Source organism: Aulonocara sp. 'chitande type north' Nkhata Bay, linkage group LG12 (assembly GCF_057382095.1).
Source record: "Aulonocara sp. 'chitande type north' Nkhata Bay isolate Kocher_YH1m ecotype deep benthic linkage group LG12, A_spYH_male_GT1.1, whole genome shotgun sequence".
NCBI lineage: Eukaryota > Metazoa > Chordata > Actinopteri > Cichliformes > Cichlidae > Aulonocara > Aulonocara sp. 'chitande type north' Nkhata Bay.
The window spans coordinates 8,395,537-8,401,139 of record NC_141355.1 but is presented as its reverse complement, the minus strand read 5'-3'; the positions used below and the strand labels follow the sequence as shown (position 1 = coordinate 8,401,139).

The 5,603-nt window shown below is 42.4% G+C and overlaps 1 pseudogene; it reads left to right on the top strand.

Moving 5' to 3' along the window:
* Positions 1 to 1,783: 1,783 nt before the first annotated feature.
* On the top strand, positions 1,784 to 5,603 carry LOC147316890 (uncharacterized; annotated as a pseudogene).

Sequence of the window (5,603 nt, the reverse complement as noted above, 5' to 3'; positions counted from 1 at the left end):
GAGAACTACAATGTTTTGATTATTGGGTGACAGGTTTTCTTATTTGTGTGAAGAGTTTTGCAAAATTAGCCAATAGTTACAAAAAATGTGCTTAGGCATTCAGAAAAAACTGTAATAAACTAAAAGACAGAAATCAGATTATAAGATCTGTGGTGTTGTTGATTTATATTATGGTACTTATCATTTGTGATATTTATTACTGTGTGCATACTTTATTAGGAGAGATGAGATTAAATGTTGTCAGACAAATATTCTCTTCCTTGCTGGTTCCATCGAAGGAGAAATGTTCAAGTAAGTATGTAACTGGGACGTAATCCAATTCCACAACACAATGTGACGGGGAATCAGCTGTGTTTTGCTGCCCAATTTATTTAGAATCTGGTGCAAACCGGCGAGCCAGTTCCTGAATCAGTCACGTGGTACGGACTGCCCGCGAGGCCTCGAACATCACTGCATACGTAATCAAAGCAAGCCTCGATACGCGCTTTACAAAACTACCACGAGATTACCCGACACACGCTTCAAAGCTTCGACACACAGGAGACATCACTACTGCACACAGCCTTCACACGACAACAGGTGCACCACACTGCTAAGTGTGTTTTGTGTTTAGAGTTTTGCTAAATGGGAGACTGAGCTTTGAATAGTGTTTAAGATTTTGGCAACAGTGGGACTGATTTGATGAAAGAGTTTTCATAGTTGACAGTTTAGTTTTTACAATGGGGTTTAGTGTTTTAGCAATTCAGAAAAACTCTAATACACCTGTGCTTTTCCCAGCAACTGAGGCTTTTACCCTGCACAGTTTAAGGTATGATAAAGCACTGACCTTATAAATGGCACAAAATACACATTTTAGCTGGGAGCTGGTCATTCACAGGGGAAAGGCTCCATTGTACAACAACAACAACAGTAGTAATAGTAATAATAAATTATTGTTAGTCAGGCACGTATATCATATACCAAACATGCTTCCAAACTAATGACATTTTTTTGCATTCTTCACATCAGGTCAAAATGTACTTTTTTTAAAAAAGTGACTGGCACTGCGGAAATGGATCTACAGCACCACTTAAGAAATTTTAATGAACTTCTAACAACTTATTTACAGCTTGAAATACGTGTATGACATTTATTACACACAGATTCAGTGAACCCAATCCAAAGAGGAAGTCTGGAAGTCCGCCATTTTGAATGTAAAATGACATTTTGGCACAGTTTTAGTGTTTTCCAGGCATCGCTGGTTTACACATTCGCCTGCAAAGTGAGAGGTCACTGGTTAAATTCCATTTGGTTACTTCAGGAACTTTTTGGGGTTACTTCAGAAAGGGACATCTTCGTCAAAGCCATGTTTGTGGTGGAATTTTGATCATTTATCACTGGACATAAGATTTTCATCTCTAAAAATGTATTTTGTCCAGTCTGTCCCAAACTTCACACTTTTGATGACAGTCTGGCGACGACTACATGCCAATATCTGGTCACACATGGTGCCACAGTTCTCATATAACATTTTAATCAAGACTACCCCACTGTGATTGAAGCATTTCTTGCAAAACAATCATAACCAAACAAAACCTTTCCTGTTCTGTAAATGAACAGTAGGACAAAATGATTACTAGTCATTGCGGAAAGCACAATTAATGTTTTTGTTTACATCGTTGGAACGAGGAAAAATTCCCCCACCACAAAAACAGAAATACTCATGAAAGCAACCTGTAGTGCAAACACGAGGGCTGAATTTATTACTTCCTGCACTAGAAACCTGCCGATGTTGCTGATATGGATAGATCACCAGTCTTCCTTGTCTTTATCTTATTATCTCCTGTTGAGATGTCGCAGCAGAAAATGCAGCCTGGCCTGTTGAAACATTGTTTTTTTTTAGTGTTTCAACTGAAAAAATAGAATGCCTTTGATCCAAATGGAATGCATCTTGTGAAAAAAGGTGACATCTTGTGACATCACAAGATGATGACATAGATCCTTTGTTATGTCATCATCTTGCTGAGAGAAAAAACCCTTAAGTAGGAGCTTTGCTCTGTTAAACTTTAATGCTCAACGGACCTTGACCTGACAGCAAGCAAACCCTTTTTGGAGAGTTTTGAGAGAATTTTACTTAGCAATTCACCGACCAAGCCGACACATTTCACCATGTCAGCTCACCCATCCTTCAGCTCAAATGAGCTTGGATTAGTTAAAGGGAGCATTTTGGGAAAGCACTACAAGGTAGAGGCTTTCCTTGGAGAAGGGGGCTTTGGTATTGTAGCCAAATGTCGTGATACCATGACTAACCGAGCTGTGGCTATTAAAGTGAACAAGAGCCGCCCTGATATTCTGCAACAGGCGAAATTGGAAATTTTCATCTTGGAGCAGCTGCGAAGGTTGGATTCAGATGCCGCCAACATTGTTCAATGGGACGGCTTTTTTCACGACGGAGAGCGGGTTTGCCTGAAATTTGAACTCCTTGATCAATGCCTGAGGGACTACATATGGGACCGGAAAAACCACTGTCTCCCCATAAGCGAAGTCAGGCCAATTTTAGGTCAACTGACAAATGCTCTGTCCCACCTGGGTTCTGTGGGAATGGTGCACGCTGACCTCAAACCTGGAAACATCATGGTTGTAAACCGCCATGAGTCTCCCATCAAAGTCAAACTTATAGACTTTGGCCTCGCATGTCCTGCGTCTGCAGTGATGCCTGGTGACCGTGTGGGGACGGTTGGTTATTGTGCACCTGAGGTTATGCTTGGCCTTCCTTACAATGAAGCAATTGACATGTGGTCTCTGGGGCTGGTAGCTGTGGAGCTTGCTACAGGGCTGCCACTCTACCCTGGAAATGAAGACTATGATGTTTTGAAATTCATCATAGAGACTCAGGGTCAGCCACCAGATCATGTTCTAGACTCTGGCGTCTACACTGAAGACTATTTCATTGAAGACAAAGACAAGCAACAGCGCTGGACATTTAAGACTGACCAACAATTTCAGTATGAGACAGGATATGAGTCCCTGGAGACAAGATGCATAAAACTGACGCGTCTGGATGACCTTGAACAAATAATAATGTTTAGACGAGGACCAGAAGCTGGCCAACGCTTATTTGTCAGCTTAATTAAACAGATGTTGGCCTTGGATGCACACCAGCGGATAACACCCTCGGAGGTTCTCCGGCATCCCTTTTTCAGCCCTAAGAGTTCCCTGTGCATTGACATGAGTGCTGAAATATCACAAAACCCTGTGGTCTTTCAGCACCCTTCAAACTTGGAAAGCAAGAGATCACAGAAAATCAACTGCAGTTTTCAAAACTCGGTTGAATTTTCTCAGCAAGTATTCGTCCACACATCAGCCAGTCCATCATTCAGCTCAGATGAGCTTGAATTAGTTAAAGGGAGCATTTTGGGAAAGCACTACAAGGTAGAGGCTTTCCTCGGAGAAGGGGGCTTTGGTATTGTAGCCAAATGCCGCGACACAACAACCAACCAAGCTGTTGCCATTAAAGTCAACAAGAGCGACCCTGATATTCTGCAACAGGCACATGTGGAAATTTTCATCCTGGAGCAGCTGCGAAGGTTGGATCCAGATGCCGCCAACATTGTTCAATGGAACGGCTTTTTCCACGACGGACAGCGGGTTTGCCTGAAATTTGAACTCCTTGATCAATGCCTGTGGGACTACATAGGGGACCGGAATAAACAGGGTCTCCCCATAAGCGAAGTCAGGCCAATTTTAGGTCAAATCACAAATGCTCTGTCCCACCTGAGTTCTGTGGGAATAGTGCACGCTGACCTCAAACCTGGAAACATCATGGTTGTAAACCGCCATGAGTCTCCCATCAAAGTCAAACTTATAGACTTTGGCCTCGCATGTCCTGCGTCTGCAGTGATACCTGGTGACTTTGTGGGGACGGTTGGTTACTGTGCACCTGAGGTTATGCTTGGCCTTCCTTACAATGAAGCAAGTGACATGTGGTCTCTGGGGCTGGTGGCTGTGGAGCTTGCTACAGGGCTGCCACTCTACCCTTCGGAGAATGACTATGATTATCTGAAATTCATCATAGAGACTCAGGGTCAGCCACCAGATCATGTGCTAGACTCTGGCGTGTACACTGAAAACTATTTCATTGGAGACAAATACAAGCAACAGCGCTGGACATTTAAGACGGAAGAACAATATAAAGGCTCTGTTCCAGGGACAGGACATGAATCCCTGGAGACAAGATACATAATACTTACACGTCTGGATGACCTTGAACAGCTAATGATGTTTAGACGAGGACCAGAAGCTGGCCAACGCTTATTTGTCAGCCTAATTAAACAGATGTTGGCCTTGGATGCACACCAGCGGATAACACCCTCTCAGGTTCTCCGGCATCCCTTTTTCAGCCCTGGCCTCTCTAAAAGGTTCCCATGTATCAACATTGAAAGACCATACTGAATCAGTCTCCAGCATGGCATCTTCCACCCTGGACAAAAGTGATAAAAATACAAACTGGGGTTGGAAAATGACATTAACAGCAAATTACAATGCAAAAATTAATTAAGCTGCTCCAAAAATGATCACTTTGGCTTCTTTTTTTTTAATTTTCACTCCCCCCACCCCAACCAGTCGTGGCAGAGGGCTGTCCCTTCCTGAGCCTGGCTCTGTTGAAGGTTTCTTCCTTTTTAAAGGGAGTTTTTCCTTCCCACTGTCGCTAAATGCTTGCTCATAGGGAAATCTTCTGATTGTTGGAGTGGCCAAAACTCTAGGGGAAGTAGCAATTCTTGTGAAAATTAAAAAAAAAAAGCCTACCAATCTTCAAAGCGCAGCAGTGGACACCTTACCATCACATCAGTCCTTCAATCAGACCTAAAACACCACCTTTACAGAAATAAATTCCATACAAATTGGAAATAAATTGCGTAATAATTGTTGTTTTTGATTGTTTATAAATATATAGAGCTACCCTTCAGCCTCCTAGTAGACATACCTGTGTTATGAATGTGAAACTCCTCTGATTTTCAGAAAAGTTGACCTCTGACCTTGAAGTCAAGGTCATTGAGATTTAAGCTTCACAGAGATTTTCAGTAGATGCAACCATGGTATTGACTTGAAAATTCTACACTATCAAAGACTTAGGTGCCCACAGCACCTCGCCATATACAAAAGATTTTTCTATTCATTTATGTATTATTAGTTTATTTATTTCTTCATCCCGCTCTCTCTCTTTTTTTTAATTCACCTTTCTGTTGCGATGCTCTGGACATTTCTAAACCCCACAAGTTCAGCCTCAATTTTCAACCCAATTTTCCTATACTTTCACTTGAACACGTCCAGCCTTCACCTCTCACCGGTCCTCGTCCCCTCTTCTCACAGCTTCCTGTGTGGCCTCCCAAATCAAACACAGGCCCAAATCAGCCGTTTCTTCTTCTCTGTTCATTCTCTCTTCATCTTTTCAGTCTTTTCTTGGCGGTTAACTCCCAGCATGGCAAATATGAACTCAGACAGTCCAATGCAGTGCTTTCACACAGTCATGTCACTGGTACACTTTCCAGCTTGTAATTCAGAGCACATGTTCCATTAACATACATGCTGCTGGACCCTTCAGTGTTTTAGGTCAGTTGTACTGT